This window comes from Paroedura picta, chromosome 7, assembly GCF_049243985.1.
Source record: "Paroedura picta isolate Pp20150507F chromosome 7, Ppicta_v3.0, whole genome shotgun sequence".
Lineage (NCBI taxonomy): Eukaryota > Metazoa > Chordata > Lepidosauria > Squamata > Gekkonidae > Paroedura > Paroedura picta.
This window is the reverse complement of record NC_135375.1, coordinates 82,995,053-83,015,061: the sequence shown is the minus strand read 5'-3', so window position 1 is coordinate 83,015,061 and position 20,009 is coordinate 82,995,053. Positions and strand designations below refer to the sequence as shown.

Here is a 20,009-nt window from a genome sequence, read left to right as displayed (position 1 = left end):
CTCCCAAAATGGCCAATTATGGGCCTAGGGTCGGTGGGAAAGGGAGGAGCCCCAGGTGGGCATGTACACAGCTATGCTTCCCAACCATCTTCTACATGATTGCACTACTTCTGGGGTTTCTTGAAGCCTAAAGAATGTTTCAGAGGTTTTTCAGTGGTAAAAAAGTTGAGAAAGGCTGACCTAAGGGTTTGGTTGATACTGTTCATCCTCAAAGTCATCACCATTGACAACATATCTCACTGTTCCAGTGAATGATGGGCCGGTTTAAGAATGGCCTTTCATTCTTAAATACCTCATGACACTCACCAATTATCCTTACCTGTTCTAGCAACTGAACTTATGTCATCCCTAGTTATGGCCTAATCACTCAGAAAGCCAGGCCTATTTTAAATAATACTCTCCAAGCCACAACATGGAGAAGGCAAAAAGAGATCCTGCGTTTAGCAGGGGGTTGGACAAGATGGCCTGCGTGGCCCCTTCCAACTCTATGATTCTATGATTCTATGATTCTATGAGATCCACTGCAATAACTAGTTCATGGAGATCTAAAAAAAATCCCGCTCAGTCCCAAACAGTTGCTAGCTATTATCATAGAATACAGGTGGAGATGTTAACCATCTCACAGCAATGCATGCTTGAGGTGGGCAGAGTTTGCTTCAAAATATCTTCGTACACCCTCTTTATTGGCTGGGATTCAATCCAGCTTATCTAATTATATCCTTTCTCATATTTGATTTAAATAAGCTGGCACACTGGCATCTGCATCTCACTAAATTTCTCTTTTATTTTGTATGTTTTTATTGTGATGTGTCTCAGTTCACCTCGTTTTTTATTGCTGTTGTTGACTATACTTGCACTTCTTCAATACCATTTTAACATTTGTGTTGTTCACATATAAAATGAAGATGAAGAGTTGGTTCTTATATGCCACTTTTCTCTACCTGAAGGAGTCTTTTCTCTACCTGAAGGCTTACAGTCGCTTTCCCTTTCCTCTCCCCACAACAGACACCCTGTGGGGTGGGTGAGGCTGAGAGAGCCCTGATATTACAGCTTGGTCAGGACAGCCTTATAAGTGCTGTGGCAAGCACAAGGTCACCCAGCTGGTTGCATGTGGGGGAAGAGTGCAGAATCAAACCCGGCTCACCAGATTAGAAGTCGGCACTCCTAACCACTACACCAATAAATTGAAAGTCCAACAGCAGCATAAAGACTAACAAAATTTATTCCAGACCTTACTTCATCAGATGCAAGAAGCATTCGTCCTGTAAGCAGGTGTGTTCATATTCAAAACTATAGACAGCATAAAGGTGTTAGAAACCATATCCCATTCAGCCTATTCTTCTTCGAACACATTTCATACTGAAACTGAGTGATCAGAACTGCCGATATGATCCACTTTTCCAGACCCTTAGTTTGTCACATCACTGCTCTTCTCTTTATTACTTATGCTACATAGGTGCTTTCTTCTTGCATCTTCAGGGTGTCAGTGAGTCATGGTGATCTTCCACTGTCTCAAATCCTCTTTCTTTCACTTTAGTGTTTCCTGCTGGGTAACAAAAATGTTTGTTCATTTCCAAATGCATGACCCTTATACACTTCTCTGATTTCTAAAGCAAGGGATCAATGCAAAGTTATAGTCATGAAATATTAACAAGCGCACATTGAAGTTTGGTATGTTTTCCTTCCTTCCTTTAAGGGGAAAAAAACACAATCTTTTTGAGAAGAATGCCACGGAGAGTTTGCAACTACAAATAATAATAATAACCTACAGGAAACAGTAACAAGTTCAGCAAAGCATATTCCAAAACCTCTGGCTTGGAACAAACCTGTGTGTAATCCTGTTGGGACAGTAATTAGTTCATGGCAATCAACACTCCTCATCAATGAAAGCCACTTTCAAAGGTACTTCTTTTGTAGTGAAAAAGTGTGTGGGGGGGAGGAGGGGGGTCAAGGTTATGCTCTGCAGTGTGAGACTTTTTCCTGCATTCAGCAAGGGGGAAAGAATTGGCAGGCAAAGGCACATTATAACAAAACCCTTGAAGGGAGATAGGATGCACATTAAGTTTTCATTATTTCCTGCTGCAGAGGCACAGATAAATGCTATAAATACAGAAAGGAAATAAAAGACAGGTTCTGCTCAAGGAACGTAGCAGTGAAGGCAAGATTGTTTTTTTATTCAGAACATCCAGGGACTGACATGCAAGGGAAGTGTCTGGTATCAGCTTCAGAAACCAGCATTCTTAAAACTCACAGCTTTTAAAATTTTAAAGCAAGTTTCTAGCCCTTACGGCTGCAAAGAAATGATCGGAAATTGTGCGATATCTACTGAAATCTGAGCTGAGCTCACAGTGGGGCCTGCTTGTGATCTCACAGGAGATATGAAAGCAGGCAGGATGGAGAAGAAAATGAAAGGAAGCATGGCAGAAGGAAAACATAGATGGAAGCCGAGATCCAAAGTGATGTGATATAGAACCATACAGAAACAAATATATTATTTAGAAGTATTGGAATCTTATGTGAAAGTGATCATTATAAGGTTATGCCGCTTTTCCTTAAGGTTTGCAGCACTAAAGTTCCATTATTTTCATTTTGTTTTGTGGGTTCTCTGTTTTTCTCACTAAGAATCAAGATTACTCAGTGAAAATTAATGCAGTCATTTGGATGGTCATTCAGACAGGGGTCATCAACCAAAGCCACCAGGATTGTCCTGTCCCATAGCCCTGAAGCTGCACTGGAAAGGGTCAAAAAGCAGAGTTACCCAAGAAGACTTAGAGCTGGTCTGCTACTGCTCTCTCAGGCACTTTACCCATGAAGAGCAGATGAAAGACTCAGCAACAATTATTATGTAGGGGCACTTTTAAAAGTAGAGAATAAAGAACAGCCCCTTTGAAAGGCTCAGAGAAGGTGCCTTGAATTAGTGATTGATTTTTGGTAGATACTGAGGTATTGTTGCTGTCGTTCTTACAAGAGTTTAGCAGCACAAGATGAGCCAGGATCCAGGGCACAAATAGTGGCCTTCACAGATCCTAGGAATCTGTCAACTTCCATTGTGTTATTTGACTATGTTGTAACCACCATCCAGGTCAGAGCATATTTCTGATACTTAAACAGGATTTAAAAAAAAAAAACCTTTGCAAACAATCACAGCTAATTGTCTGTTTCTGAGACGATAAAGGCTCAGATATCAGAGCCACCAGATGCTGGGATACCTTAAACCAGGGGTAGTCAACCTGCCTTAAACGATTGGAATAATGATTTCGCTGATAAAAGAGAAGCAACATTTCTTAGCCATTGCCACTGCCACTTCATACGACTTTCTGTGGGCTCAATAACAAGTTCTGTCGAGCTCAGCATGAGTTTTCCACCAGAATTGTTATAGATATCTCTTGCTCTCTTCAGGTCTCTCTGAAGTTCAGGCTCCACCCCAAGGATGGAAGAAGTTGACACACGGCAACCCTGTTGATAGCTTCAAGGAGCTTCACGTCCCAAACTCACACTGCAGCCTCAACCTTTGAAGGGATTTTGAAAAAGTTGGGTTTGATGTTGAGAATGATTATTTTACTTGGTTTGATGCTCTCCCAGCCTCGCTCTTTATTAGTAATAATGCTTCATCAACACTGTAGTATCTCACGTTATTCTCTCAGCGAAAGTACTCCACTAAAGGGTATGAAAAGATGCTTGCTTTCATCTGCCCTGTCAATGTTGAGTTTGCAGAGAAAGTAATATCTTTGAAACTAACAGCAAGAATTAAGAATACTTTGGGGAATGAAACTTTAATTCCTTTCTGGCTGGGGTGTATAGAAGAGGAGGAAGAGCCATCTCTGGAAGCCCTGATGCCACTCATCAATTGGGTTCATTTTGCATGTTATTAATGTGTGTATGCTGAAAATCTCATCTGGCACCTAGCCAAAAAAAACAGGGAAGGAGAAATGGCCATGCTGGTGGAAAACCAGCCTCTGGCATCCCTCGCATCCAACTCCCCCCGTTGAAATGACTGTGATTTCAACACGCATAAGTGGGTGCGACGATTACAGCCTCAAGTTGGAGTTTAAAGGTCCAAGAATGACAGCATATTTAATGAGCAGTAATGCACATTAGGCCACATTGGAAAAGCTGAAAGTGGCTGGCTAATTACTGCATATCCTGCTTCTTCGGCGCACTGCATTTAGCAACGCTACGGCGGCGGCATAGCACCTGACTGTAGCACAAGCCAATTACCAAAGACAATTTCATGCATGGGTAACTCTGATCTTCTCCTCCCCCCCCCCCTTCCCCACCACATATTTAAACCAGAAGCAATGCTTTCCCCTCCCCACACCCCTAACTGAGATTAATAAATGAACACAGAGATTTAGCTCTACTTTATAGGCACTTTTGTTCTTTTTATATCTTTTTGTTTCAGCAAGGTTACGGAAATGTAAGACTTGTCCGAGATGTTATTGCCAAATAAGCTTAAGAAATATTGGGCTGTTCAAAAATAAGGGGTATGAGGAGTTCAGGAGAGAAAAGGAGGAGGATGTTTTATTATCAAGCTTAAGTAAAAGCCTAGATAAGATATGGAATGGGGAAAATGCAGCACCAGCTACAGTATGCTAACGTAGGCATTTATTTCAATTGAGCAGGATGATAAAAAAAGACCTTTGCCTGATCTAGTAGCAACGAGTCCTGCATGGAAAGCGGCTCTGTGTATACAACCAAATCAGATGCAGAAACATGGACTGTGCTCACCCTGGCCCAAATGAACTGGTTCACTTTTCAGGTAGATCGGGATGGCAATGAAGAAGGGGGGGGGGTGCACAAATGACTCAAAATGGTGGATGGGGGGGGGACCAAATGAAAGCATTTCTCCGTTGGACGGCCCTGAATTAGATTCTGCCTTGAAAAATGAAAACACTGTAATTGTCAATTCCTTAACCACGTGGTAAGTGAGAGGGCAATTCGGGTTGGTACCTGGAATGCTGGATTTGAGTGCGAAAAAGGACAGAAAAGTCAGCCCTTTAGAAAGGGAAATCCGAATGATATTGCTAGTGTGGAAATGGTCTCTGCCTTGGAAGGAAAAACCGGATGAGTGCCTGTTTTTTGTCCTTTAATGCTAGCATGGTGGAGGTAGATTTCTACAGGCAGAAACATTGGGTGATGGAAAGGTTAAACCTTCCCGTGTGGCTCAGATCCAAAGCAGGACTGTGCAGGGCCACAATTTCCTGAGGTTTTTTAATGCTGGAAAGATCCAGTCATGGCTTTTCAAGCTTCTTACATTAATCCAATATTCAATTGTTTAAGATCTCGCAGTCCAAATTTGGTCAGGGTGAAACTGACATTAATATCAGGGTGAAATTGACCTCAAGGAGAGCTAGGGCCTTTTCAACCCTAGCTGCAGCCTGGTGGAACACTCTAACTCAGTGGTCCCCAACCTTTCTATCACCGGGGACCGGTCAACGCTTGACAATTTTACTGAGGTCCGGGGGAGTAGTCTTTTGCCGAGGGCCGCTGCCGCCGCTTAAGTCCCTGCTCCGCTTACTTTCCCGCTGGCACCCCTGACTTCCTGCCGCCCACTGGGGGGGCGCTGCCAGCAGCAGCTACGCAGTGCCATGCCGAGGGGAAGTCCCAGCCATGGCGGCCACCAGAGAGTACCAAAGGTGAGCCAACAGCAGAGTGGCAGGGCAGCCCCTGAGTCAGCAGCCGGGGAGGAGGACGGTACCAACTGATCCACGGACCAGGACCGGTCCCTGGACTGGAGATTGGGGACCACTGCTCTACCTGATAAGATCAGGGCCCAGAGGGACCTAAAACAGTTCCACAGAGCCTGTAAAACAGAGCTGTTCCAACAGGCCTACTGCTGAGGCCTAGGAATAACATCGAGATGCTGGCCTCCTTGCTTGAAAGTCCACTCCAAACAAGTTCTCTTGTTGCCCCCCCCCTCAGTTATGCTACCATGTAGCTCCCATGAAGAGAAGGTGGTCTGAAGGTGAAATAGATGGGTTTGGTTTTAATTTTATCAATAAATCTTAAAGTGTTAAAATCTACTTATTAATATATTTTGTATATTTTAAATTTTTGTGAACGCCCTGAGTCTCTAGGGAAAGGCAGTATAAAGGGTATAAATGTAAAAATACATACACATGTACATGCAAGCATGCATGCATACATACGTATGTATGTCTGTATGTATGCATGCATATAAAGTTCCTGTTGGCAGCAGACGATAGGACCCACAGTAATGGGTTTAAACTACATATAGAATGGTGACAGCTAGATATCAGGAAGAAAATTCGGTCAGAGTAATTCAGCCATGGAATCAACTGCCTAAAGAGGTGGTGAGCTCCCCCTCATTGGCAGTCTTTAAGGAACAGCTGCAAAGAAACATACCATGGATGCTTTAGGGTGATCCTGCATTGAGAAGGAGGTTGGACTAGATGGCCTTATGGCCCTTTCCAATATGATCCTGTGATTCTATAATGCAATTTGAAGCAAAATTACACTCATCTAAACCCATATTCTTCAGTGGATTTAGAAGGGTATAACTATTTAGGACCACACTATACTTTTAAAAACACATCTGCCAGGACATTCACTATGCTCTATAACAGACATGTCCCATTGTTTTGCTGTGATTTCATTTTCCTGAAGCCCTAGTGGGTGCAGTATTGGTCTGGCATACTTTGAGGAACTTTTGTCTCAGCATTTTGCCAGTCCAAGTGTTACTGTTTCCAGGAAAGTGTTCTATTAACATAATTCAAGATCATAATCCACCAACAATGAATAAACTTTGTATGAATACAGGGTGCCGTTCCACCTAGCCTACACGCAGAGAGTTATGTGGAGAGCTGCCCCATTGAAGGCCTTCCTGCCTCCACCAAATAGACTTGTGCACTCCAGCTTGGGAAATTCATGGAGATATGGGGTTGTTGGCTGGGGAGAATTCTCAGTGATAGCAAAGCAACCTGCAGGTGAAGCCTGGAGATCTTCTGCAATTCCAACTGATATCCAGTCTCCAGGGATCAGTTCTGTGGATAAAGTGGCCACTTTGGAAATTGGGCTCTTGTATTACACCCTGCTGAGATCCCTCCCATCCACTAATCCTGCCCTCCTGAGACTCCACTTCCAAATCTCCAGAAATTTTCCAATCAATACAATACAATGCAAAAACCTTTAATGGCATCCAGAAATTTTCCAATCCAGAATTGGTAATCCTAGGATAAAATCTATCATCCAAAGCTGCTGTTTCCTCTGGCGAACTGATCTCTGAATTCTGGATACCAGCTGTAATTCCAGAAGAACTCCATGACCCTCCTAGAGTGAGACAAGCCTACCACTCAGACATTTTTGTGCAGGATTACTGTTGCATTGCAAGATGTGCAGTTATGCAACTAGGCTATTTATTCCACGGCAGAATTTACCCATGTCTGCCCTGCCAGCATTCACAAGCTCATTTTTCTACAGTACATAACTGTATTCCTAATTTTCATGGGATTACTGTGTGCCAAGGGCAGGCCTGGGGAACACATAAATATCCCATTGGTTTATTAGTACAGTCTGACTGACAGTCTGACTGGCAGTGGTCTCAGGGAGAGATTTTCCCCATCATCTATTACATACCAAGTGCTGTCAAGTCACAACCAATTTGCAGCAATCCCAGCAAGGGACTTCCAAAGCAAGTGAGAAGCAGAGGTGATTGCCTTCCTTGACAGATTCTTTGTTGGTGGTCTCCCATCCAAGCATTGTCCCTGCTTAGTTTCTGATATCTGATGAAGTCTATACCACCTGCCCTGCCTATCATCCATTGCTTGATCTTATTAGCTAGAGATGGCAGGGATTGAACCTGGAACTTTCTGTATGCACAGCAGATGTTCTGCCAGAGATATGGCCCAACCAACAATTTGGGGAATAACATGCTTGCAGAAGAATTTTGAAAGGGCCTGCTTAGCCACAACACAGCACAACTGGTAGCATTGTAACGGCTTAGCAAGGTGGGGAAGACTGTCCTCCAGGGTGCCCCTCTATGCTAGTCTGTATTTGTGAACCACATAAAATTGTATCATCATTGAAAATGTTGAGCTTTTTTTTAATTTGCTACAGAATCATCATGAATAATTTGTCTGAGATTTAGTAAATGGTTATATCTTATTAATTCTGTAATGAAGAAACTTGTTATATAAGAAACGGGGTACACTACTGTCTGGATGTGTGACTTGCATCAGCAAAGTCAAACTTCATATTCATTTAGCTGATGGAACTGCTTAATGAACTAAGGAAACATGAACTAGAAGTAATCAAACTAATGAAGTTCGAATCCACGCAAACATTCAAAAGCTGTTCACTGCATTTGGAGATTTGCTGATGTGTACAAATCTTAAGAATTCAATTGGTGAGTTAGTGAACATCAGCTTCCCTCCGGCAAAACCATCAAAATCTATATAAAACAATGGAAATGTGTATGTCCAAACTAGCAGCTGGCATCAATTATATTTTTTCTTTATTTATATATTTATATCCTGCATTTCTCCTTAGTAGAAGCCAAAAGCAGTTTACAAGACACCCTACAAATATAATTAGATAAACAACCAGCAACTGACAGAAAAGGTAGTAAACTCCAAGGATGGTTCAGGATTCACCTGGGCCAGCTCCTTTATAGCCATCTACCATAGGCCAAGGACCAACAGTCCTTTCATGCTTGCTGTTCCTCTCTTGCCAAAATGAGCATACCTATAAATATGTCCAGGCTTTAGTGCCTTAATGGAAGGCAAGCAGATGTTCCTAATGCCAAATTGTTGCTGCTTGTTGTGCCTCAGAACTGACCAGGAACTTCTCCAGGACAGTGAGAAACCTAAACAAGACCCATGTTCTAGGACTGACACAGTTGTGTTTGGATGGTGTGGGTATCAAGATTAAACCCCTTCTCTTCCATAAAAATCTCAGAAACATTTCATACATTAAATGAAGGCAAATGCAGGTTTGCTAAGCATTCATTATGGAGGAGCAAATACTCCCTATTTTGTTTGGGTTTTAAAATTCATTTCAAAACTTGTTTATTAACACTAAAATGCAGCTTCTTCAAATTAAACCAAATGCAGCTTCTTCAAATTTTCATATATATATCAAGAATGTACAATTTTTCTCAGGGGTTCAATGATCACTGTGGCTGAATTCTGTTTTCATCTTCTACTTGTCAATAGGGAAATGACCATCATTTCCATCTTCAGTCCATGAAACTCATACCTTTAAAAGTCAGAATTTCAACTTGTGTATGCTGACAATTGTAGATACATATATTGCTCTGCTCACACAAAATGGTGAACATACATATTGAGAGAATTGTGCATAACACAATCTCCCTTCTGCATGGTAGGGCTGCCAAGTAATGACTGAACAGGTGCCATAAGGTAAGAGAGAATCAGACATTTTTATATGATCCTTTTAATGTAAAAGTGAGTCCTTTTATACATGAGTCTACCATGGGCAAAGCAGGGAGTCAAACTTTTTAAATTTAAAAACAGAGTAAATAAGTAGGGGGGAAAACAATTCTGTCCTGTTAAACTGAGCTGAGTACTTGCCCATATGAAGTCTTTTTTCTTTCTTTCTCCTACACAGGTCTGCAAGTGACAATTTTACTTCCTTTTAGAATGGTGAGATTCTGTCCTACCTGCCTGAATGTATACTGGGATGGACAGTGTCCCTGAAAATTTCATACCAATTAGTTTGGAGACAAAAAAGTTATAGATGGGAATCTGTTTCCTGTGGAAACCAGGGTAAATGTCACCCAATAATGACTTCAAATACATGCCAGAGCAATATTGAAGAATCTAGGGTGAAAGGTCAGCAAACAAAATGGAGATGAAACCAAACCTGAATAACATTTCTGTGCACATTCCTAGGGAACTTATAATCATGGACACACTTGTGCGGGTGCCCAAGTCGCAAATTGGAAAGTATGGCTGTGTGTAAAGGACAGAATGCTGAAATCCCTTCATTTGTTTTCCAAAGAATCTGTACAGTGATCTCAGCTGAGGACAAATGAGGTTCAGGAAGTCTATTCTTCTGAGTTATTCTCCTGAGGCAGAACTCAGAGTGCAACATAATCAGTAAAGGAAAGTTATCAGCTCAGTACAGAGTGAGGATGATACAACACAATGAACATGGACTGATGGCATGGAAGAGTATGATCTACTTCATCCCTTGGGAGGTGGGGCCAGACAGGGAATTTGTGAGCATACCCGGCTTCAAAAGAATGATTTCTGTGAGAAAAAATAACAGATCTGAGGTGACTGTTCTCTTCCATTTCAGATGAGCATTAAGCAACTCTGTAAATACAAATGTGTGATGTTTGTTCCTCCACTGTCATTCTAGATTTTTTTAATGATCAGTAAACTGTAAATTCATCCCATCTTCAAAAACAACAACAACAGTTTCTAAGGGAGTCTCCAATCTAAAGGTACCAAAAAGCAAATCTGACACTCTGAAATCTGATCACAACAAATCCTGGAAATTACAAGTTCACTCCTGACAATAATTATTAATTATTTGGTATTTAGTTACACTTCTGCTCCTTCAAGCAATACCAGTGGTGACTGATTATTAGTTAATTGATTGGCTTCTGTATTCAGTTGTGCTCTGCATAGTACTATGGCAAAATTATGGATACCTTTTTGAATTGCCTGACCATTCTGCATTATTTTGTAACACTTTATTTAACTCTTTATTCTTGTAGGCAGAATGTGCATCCCTAACCATTTCATGAACCTGACAAACTGGATTCTGCCCAAAAAGAGATGTCAACATAACTTGGTTAGTATAGAAAATGTCACAAGATTCCTAGTTTTATCATATGTCTACTTCAGTATTTTCTCTTCTAATGTTGTACTGAGACAGCAGCTTTATTGGAAGATAAATATGATTCTCTTTAAAGTTCCAGGATTCTGTGACTTGAAACCATTTTTGCAAGCCCAGCAGAACCAGTGCAATATACTAGCACCCAGCAGAACCCAGTGTCATTGTGGAAGGGCAACAAAAATGGTGAGGGGGTTGGAGACCAAGACGTATAAGGAAGATTGAGGGAGCTTGGTCTGTTTAGACTGGAGAAGAGGAGGAGGAGGAGGAGGAGAAGGAGAAGGAGAAGGAGAAGGAGAAGGAGAAGGAGAAGGAGAAGGAGAAGGAGAAGGAGAAGGAGAAGAGTTGGTTCTTATATGCCGCTTTTCTCTACCCAAAGGAGTCTCAAAGCAGCTTACATTCACCTTCCCTTTCATCTCCCACAACAGACACCCTGTGAGGTGGGTGAGGCTGAGAGAGCCCTGATATCACTGCTCGATCAGAACAGCTTTATCAGAGCTGTGGCGAGCCCAAGGTCACCCAGTTGGCTGCATGTGGGAGAGTGCAGAATCAAACCCGGCTCGCCAGATTAGAAGTCCACACTCCTAACCACTACACCAAACTAACCTTGGACCAGAAATATATCCTTCAGTTTAGCCTACCTCATGGTTGTTATGAGAATAAACTGGAGAAAGCAGAGGATCCATGAACATTGCTCTGACACCCTTGAAGGAAGGGCAGGATAAAAAATGCATTAAGCATTTTAAAAAATGGGAGCAGTGGATAGTCTCTAAAGAAGGTGCATAGGAAAGGCCTGTTTGAGCCTTGCTCATGTCAAGGAACATAGCAGGAAATAACAATTTTTCTTGTCCTGTATGGAGAATTGTTCCTTGATGTGGGACTCTGACTGTCATCATTTTTACCTCCTCCAGATTTTGCCTCTATCAAGCTGGTTATACGAGACCCAATCAGTTAGCCATTTGTTCTAAGTGACAGTGATTGAGGCTCCTACTTATACTGCCCACCATGAATACCACACAAAATTAGTCCAGACCATACATCCAATGAGAGCTGTGCGTGGGTAATACTGCCAGCATTGAATCTAACTGGAGCTGCAATTGCCTCTCCTGCTACTGAAGCCAGTTCCAATATCATGCCAAGAGAAAACCTTACATAGTCATCATCCATCAATATACTGAACCTTCGAATGCCCCCACCAATACCATTTTCTGACATTCTGTAATGCATTTTAAAGAGATGTGAAAGATAGGAGATGGACAGCTCTTGTCATTTGTTGTGATGGGAGTTCTATATATAAGTTCCTATGCGCCATGTGAAAAATACATCTTTTAGGTTTTTTGAATCACATTGCTCCTCTTCAATACAACAAACTAGGCTGACTACTCATTTATTCTACAGAGCTTTCCCTATCATTAAATCATGGGGGGAAGTTCTGCCCAACTACGCTCAGCCACTTATCCGATCCATCCTTGTTACATTTGGGTTATTTCCACTATGAAAACAGGCAGCGCAACATTTCACAGAGGGAGAAAAGATAATATTTTACTATAATACGATGACTTTCCAAAACGGCACCCTTCTCATTTTTATAATATACTATTACGTTTAACAAGGTTGCTTTCATTTCACGCTTAGGGATGAAAGGTGCTATATACAAAACGGAAAGTATTATTAAGATCTGAATAAAGAAGGATATCTTTTTGGGAATACACACAGGCTGCCTGGGAGGTTTTGGTTTTAATGAATGGCTGAGGGGAGAAACCAGGACGATGAAAAGAATCACAACAAAACTCAGATTTCATAACTAAAAACAAGTGCAATTACCTGCATTGCCTGGGGACAGCCAAAATACTCAGGTGATCGGCAGTTCGGTTGACAGTAATTCCACTTGCGTGGACCAGATGGACATGGAAGGAGAATGCCATTCTTTTACTCATTTTTAAAAAGTATTCTGGCTTTACAGTTTTACTAGGAACCTTAAAGCAACTCACAAAAAATACCCCAGCCCTGCGTTAAAATCACAAGATGAAATAAAACCTAAAGCCATCATAAAACCTGCATAATATACTTCAAAACTTACATAAAAGCGGAGAGAGAGCAACATATTCAACCTGAGCATGCCAAAACCATTCAGAAACCAGACATTCCTAACTGCTTTTCTAAAATCAAAAATAAAGAAAAGAAAATGGACCAGGTTGGTCTCCCTAGAAAGGTGAGCACATGAAGCAAAGTCAGACCATTGGTCTATCAAGGTCAACATTGTTTACTCAGACTGGAAACTAGCTGTCCAAGGTCACAGGTGAAGGTGTTTCACCTATTGTATTAAATTTGTTCCTGGAGATGCTAGGAACTGAACCTGGGGCATCTTCTTCTGCATACAAAGTGAATGCTCTAGCAACTGATCATGACCCTGCCCTAAATGATGAATGCCTGATGAGAGACCTGTGGAATGGCCTCCCCTAGTAAAATGGAACTGATACAATTTGGAAGGAAGGTTCTCTGCCTGTGGGGTGATATGTGGGAGGATGGAAGACCTCCCAAAGAGATACAGTTCTGTGGTAGAGGGTGAAAGCTGAGGAAAGGGCAAGTAATCAGGGTGATTACCAGAGGAAAATATCACAGAGTGACTGCTTGTGAATAACAGCATGGTAATTCACAGTGAGCTGCAGAACAGAAGCAAGAAAAGGAAAAAGGAAATCAGTGGGGATGAGACATAATGAGAGAAATAGGGAGGAGATTCAAAGAGGTACCATAGTGCTGGAAACCAGCATCAAAAGCTTGAGGACAAGGGAAGGACGGTGAATAGAAACAGAAGAGAAATTTGGCAGAGGTGGTCATTGTACAGATTCAGTTAAATCCAGGAAAAGGAAAATCTGTATTTAATACCAGTGGCTGGGACGCAGTAACAGGGGAAGGCTATTGTCTTTGTGGTCTGATTATAGCATCTGGTAACCATTTCAGGAAACAAAAGTGTAGACTAGATGGACTGTCTGATCAGCAAGGCTCTTTGTACGCCTTCATCAGCATACAATAGTGCTCATAGAAATTTCATTGAGATGGTCTATGCACCATGTTAATTTGGTCCCCTTAAGCAAAATGCCACATGGGGGAGATCCAGGTTCAATTCTCAGCAAATACATGATTGTTAGTTTGATCCCCTTAAGCAAAAGGTCTCTATTTTTATGGGTTCTTGTCACCCTGGTAGGCACATGACTGTCAGCAGGAAGATGCAGACTGCAAAATGTTACTGATACAAACTACTGCACAATACAGTATGCTGCAACTTTCTTGTGTATTGTGCAGTAATGCCTTCCAATAAACCGTTTAATTCATCTCAGTAACACTTTAGAGCAGGGGTAGTCAACCTATGGTCCTCCAGATGTCCACGGATTACAATTCCCATGAGCCCCTGCCAGTGTTTGCTGGCAGGGGCTTACGGGAATTGTAGTCCATGAACATCTGGAGGACCACAGATTGACTACCTCTGCTTTAGAGTCTGTGTTTTCCAAGTGATAGTGGTATACCCACCAGGGGGAGAACCTATAAGAATACAGGCCACTTGTTTGAGGGGACTGAATTAGCATACCACATGTATTAATCGGAGTTTATTGTTTTAGCACAGCTCTGAGCTGAATGGCCTACAGTAAGACCAATCCCATCATATCTGGGAAGCTAACCTGGGGCACCCCTGGTTAGTATTAAAATGGGTGACTACCATGGAAGGCAAAAGTTGCTGCACAGAGCCAAGCAATGGCAAACCACCTTTGTTTGTCTCTTGGCTTGAAAACCCTATTAAATCCAGGAAAAGGAAATATGTATTTAATACCAGTGGCTGGGATGCAGTAACAGGGGAAGGCTATTGTCTTTGTGGTCTGATTATAGCATCTGGTAACCTATGAGGTTGGTACTGGTTGCTACAACTTGACAGCATTCTCCTCCACCACCGTCACCACCACATTTAAGCACATCATTCCTGTTCATAAATTGTAAAATGTCAGTTTAAGTCAAAGATGGAAGAGAATAGCAAGTGTTAATGTAACGGTGGGCTCCCACTTTCAGTTTAACTCAAAACTTTCATGTGACAAGACTCATAATCTCTGAGTGTAGTTCTTATTCTTTGATATTGTATAAGGGGATGTGACAAGGTGGTCTATCATCAGATAGCTATGGATGGTAGTCTTCACACAGTCCATTTATAAAATATTTGAATTAATTTCCATAGGAATGACATGGGTTAAAAAGCAGTACTGTCGGTTCTCAGGCCTACTAAAATTTGAAATTTACATCCTTGATTCCTAGAGGTTTCTGCATTTTAAAATAGTTAAGTGGACCACTTGCAAGAAAGATACGAGAGGGAGGGCTATAGTTCTGACAGCCTCTGTGATACATTTGACTTCTTTATCTGAGATTAAAAGATACAACTGATCAACCCCAAGCATCTATGGATTTTGTGCTTCCAAATTGGCTTGTAAAATAATACTTTGAACTCTTGATTCCATATACTGGGATTCTAGAGACTTGAACCTACAGGGATGGCTGGTATCTGCATGGAACTACTGTCACAGATGCTCAGAAAATATAATAATAGCCCACATCATGTGAATATATTTAAGTGAATGCAATTCATATATAAAATGGTAGATCATCTGATAATAAATTAATATTCTTTACCTCTTAATCATAGTAAGCATGAACATCAATGCAGATGTGATAAATATCCATATATGAATCAAGTACAAAACAATATTGCAGGAGCAATAATTCTTCCAACTACTTTTCCTCTTCTTCCTCTGGGATATATTTAAAATCTGGCACAGATCACATTCAAATGTACAGAGATTTGTACTACATGTCAATTCTGAAAAGGTTGGTATGGCGACACCTGAAATGAAAAATATAGATTTAGCAAATACATCGTATCAGAGCCTACCCAGAGATGCTTGTAAACCAGATCAAAAAAGTTAACCTAATGCATATGTAATGGTCTTGTTTCCTAATGATAACCAGGGCATCTGGAGAATTCTGAAGGCTAACACCTTTTTCCTCCCGTTCTATATTCAGATTCTCTTCCTTTCCTTACCTTTCTGGAAGCTAAACCTTGTGCTCCAGGACCAATGTTATTGCTAACCAAGGCTGAGGAGTCAAGAATGCTTCTGCCAATAGCTGTATTTTATTTTGTTTTTATGGGATTTTATGTAAACCGCCATGAGCTAGCATGGTCTGGGTGTGGTGGTCAATACATTCAAGTGTGGTTAGATAGATAGATAGATAGATAGATAGATAGATAGATAGATAGATAGATAGATAGATAGATAGATAGATAGATAGATAGATAGATAGATAGATAGATAGATAGATAGATAGATAGATAGATAGATAGATAGATAGATAGATAGATAGATAGATAGATATACAAAATGGAAAGTATTATTAAGATCTGAATAAAGAAGGATATCTTTTTTGGAATACACACAGGCTGGCTGGGAGGTTTTGGTTTTAATGAATGCCCCCCAAATCTCCAATTTTCAAGCCAGTGTTGGCATCCCGATCTACAAAACCTCAAGTGGGTCTGCAGTCTCATTGGCAGACTAATCTACCCCATCTACACCAATTATATGTAGGTTCACCAGAGAGGATAGGTCTCTTTCTAAACAGAATAATGCAGAATTCTATTTGGGAGGCATACTAAATACAAGGGCAGGGCATATAACAAATCAAATTATCAATAGTCTATTTGCACAGGATTTCTTTAGGATTCTTTGGACAGGGCTGCTCTGATCGCCTGTATTTGGTAGAAAGGCAGAATCTAAATCAATTCAAGAAAAAAAAAAAACACTGATAAAAAGTTCCAGCTGCTTTACAGAACAAATTATTTTGAGCCCAAATAATGCATTGAGCTCAGCTAGCACAATGAATTTAAAAGTTATTTTGTGCAAGTAGGAACAGGGAATTCCCACTTGGCATTAATCTTCCTGGCTTATGGACATGTTCATGCGCATGTTTGAATCCTAAACCATTAAACCTTTTATTATATACCTCTTCTGCAATGCCAATTGCTTAGGATAAAAAACACACTAACTTTTTTTTGCATATGAATGAGCCGGTTACATTTGCACTATTTTTATTATCAGTTTACTTAGATTTATAGCCTGCTCAGTTCCTAAAACTCAAGGGGGATAACAACTTCTCCAAATCTCATTAATCCTCAAGAGTGCTGCGAAGCAAGAAAGCAACTCAATGTTAGTTGACAGAACAGGAACTAAGGTGGGAGGGTGGAAGGTTTGAGGCTCTGAGACTTGCTTACAAGACCTGACCTATGCAGTGTATGGCAGGACTATGGCAACTTGCAATTTGGATGTCAGCCTCTGTTGAACCACCACAAGAATGCATTAGGCTTTTATGCCACAGCATCCTACTGACTGCTCATATTTAACAAACAATCAATGCATGCCCCAAGATTTTGTTCATACACACTGTTACCCAAAAGTGTATTCCCCCATCCAGTACACAGATATAGAACTTTGCACTTATTCTTGTTGAATTACACCTTTTTCATATCTGCCCAAATTTCCAGCGTGTTCAGATCTCACTGAATTTTTTCTCTATGTTCTGGGGCATTAGTCAGCCCTTCCATTTTGGTGTCATCTGAAACTTTAAGGAGTAGTTCCTCCACCTCCTCACCCAGATATTTTATAAAATTATTGAAAAGTACCAGGCTAAGAACGGAGTCTTGTGGCACCGCACTGGACACCTCCCTCCAATCAGAAAAAATGCCATTGGCAACCACTCTTTGGATGTGGTTTTCCAACCAGTTCCATATCCACTTAACTAATCCATATCCTAATCCAGTCTGCAGTCCTCCAGTTTACCCATCAGGAACCCCATTGAAAGTTTTATTGAAATATCAAGATTTCAGGTAGAAGAGTCACGCTAACCTGGTAGCCCAAGCTAGCCCAATCACATCAGATTTCAGAAGCTAAGCAGGTTCAGCTCTAGATAGTACTTGGATGGGAGTCCACCAAGGCAGTCTAGGGTTGCTGCTCAAAGTCAGGCAATGGCAACAGTCTTCCAGGTGTAAAAATTTCAATGTAAAAAAAAAAGGAAGGGACAAAGTTAAATGTGAATCCTGTTATAAATCTTTTGAGGGTGAATTTTCTATGCAATTGGCTAGAACAGAATTAGCAGGTTTGCAGGGCTGAAGAATCTCGATTTTTAAAAACCTTCAGATTAAGGAATGAAAGGATTAAAACGATGTTGTACCAGACTCAGAAGAAAGTAAAGAAAGCATAAGAGAGAACAGGACAGTGTTTCTCAATAGACCTGTAGAACTTATTGCTGGGGAAATTATTTTTGACAGAACAGGAGACAAATAATGAAGAATATAGGTCCAGAGGTAAAAGAGTACAAATCTTCTTTTGCTAATATATGTTAACCCAGAGGAAACTTATTCACAGGGGAAGGTTGTGGTGTTTACTCTGAAGATGGAAGGTCACAGGTAAAGGATCCCACCTGTGGGCACCTCAGGGATAATGCCACTGTTGCTTAACCCTATGTTGGTTCATTTAAAAAAGAATCCCACTCACAGCCTGATCCTATGCACTTTATTTACTTTATATATAGTCTTGGTTTGTCATGGAGACTTAAAATGGATTGATTCTTTCTTTCTTTCTTTATTTGTTTATTTATTTATTTGTTTGTTTATTTATTTATTTATTTATTTTTAGATTTCTATACTGCCACTAGCCATAGCCTCACGGCGGTTTACACATACAATTCTAAAACAATAAAACCCCAATAAAATCCCCATTAAAATAACAATCACATACTAAAAAACTATGTAATGGCGACCATAATCTCTAATAATCCCTCCTTGTTCAGGGTGGGGTACTGGACCTAATCTAATGTAATGAGAGCCGGGGCCAAGATTAATTTGGGAACCACTTGGAAAACCCCTCCCCCAGGACCCTGCCCTGGCCTCAACCGTACGCCTGGTGGAAGAGCTCCATCTTACAGGCCCTGTGGAAAGCTGGTAACTCCGGCAGGGCCCTTGGCTCTTCCGGGAGATAATTCCACCAGGTTGAGTCCAGGACCAAAAAGGCCCTGGCCCGGGTCGAGGCCAGGCATACGTCCCAGGGACCTGGGACAACCAGTTAATTCATACCCACAGAGCAAAGGGCCCTGCAGGGGGTATAAGCAAGCAAGGGGTCCCGCAGGTAGGCAGGACCTAGACCACGTATGGCCTTAAAGGTTAATACCAATATCTTGAACCTGACCCAGAAACAGACAGGTAACCAGTGCAGTTGACGAAGCACTGGCTGGATATGGGCCCTCCAAGATGTCCCAGTGAGGACCCTCGCAGTCACATTTTGTACCAGCTGTAACTTCCGGATCAAGGACAAGGGTAGGCCAGCATAGAGTGAGTTAACAGTAGTCTAATCTGGAAGTGACCGTTGCATGGATCACAGTGGCCAGGTGTTCTGAGGACAGATAGGGCACTAGTAGGCGGGCTTGGCAAAGATGGAAAAAAGCTGTCCTGGCTACTTTCGTGACCTGAGCCTCCATTGAAAGGGAGGCATCAAAAATCACTCCCAAATTCTGGCACCCCATCCAGGCATGGGAGGCACGCTTCCTGGTCCTGCCCTCTTCTCCCTAGCCACAGGACCTCCGTCTTGGAGGGGCTGAGTTTCAGATGACTCTGCCTGAGCCATCCAGCCACTGCTTCCAAACAGCTGGCAAATGCATCTGAGGAGGAGTCCAGCCGGCTGTCCATTAGGAGGTAGAGCTGGGTGTCATCCGCATATTGGTTACATCCCAGCCCATAGCCCTGGACCAGCTGGGCTAGAGGACGCATATAGATGTTAAAAAGCGTGGGGGAGAGTATCGCCCCCTGCAGAACCCCTCAAGGGAGCCCACAGGGGTCCGACAACTCATCCCCCACTGCAATCCTCTGTGATCGGTTCCGGAGGAAGGAGACTAGCCATTGCAGCGCAGTCCCTCTAACTCCAGTTCCGGCAAGGCGGTGAGCCAATATCTTGTGGTCGACTACATCGAATGCAGCCGACAGAACTAACAACATGAGTATGGCGGAGCTGCCCCGGTTCAGCTGGCACCAGATATCGTCCATCAGGGCGACCAGCATGGTCTCCACTCCGTGGCCAGGACGGAAGCCAGACTGATATGGATCC

The 20,009-nt window shown here is 41.8% G+C and overlaps 1 long non-coding RNA gene across 4 annotated transcripts in view; it reads right to left on the bottom strand.

The window, feature by feature from the left end:
* Nucleotides 1-1,236: 1,236 nt before the first annotated feature.
* Nucleotides 1,237-20,009, bottom strand: part of LOC143841836 (uncharacterized) — a 33,193-nt gene continuing 14,420 nt past the window's right edge. Inside the window, exons 2-4 of one of the 4 annotated variants that reach the window (XR_013232884.1) lie at nt 15,496-15,706; nt 12,649-12,711; nt 1,237-1,546 (exon numbers count right to left, since the gene is read on the bottom strand). This is a non-coding gene — a long non-coding RNA (uncharacterized LOC143841836). The remainder of the gene's footprint in view (nt 1,547-12,648; nt 12,712-15,495; nt 15,707-20,009) is intronic. The other 3 variants (XR_013232886.1, XR_013232883.1, XR_013232885.1) reach the window with 3 other exon arrangements.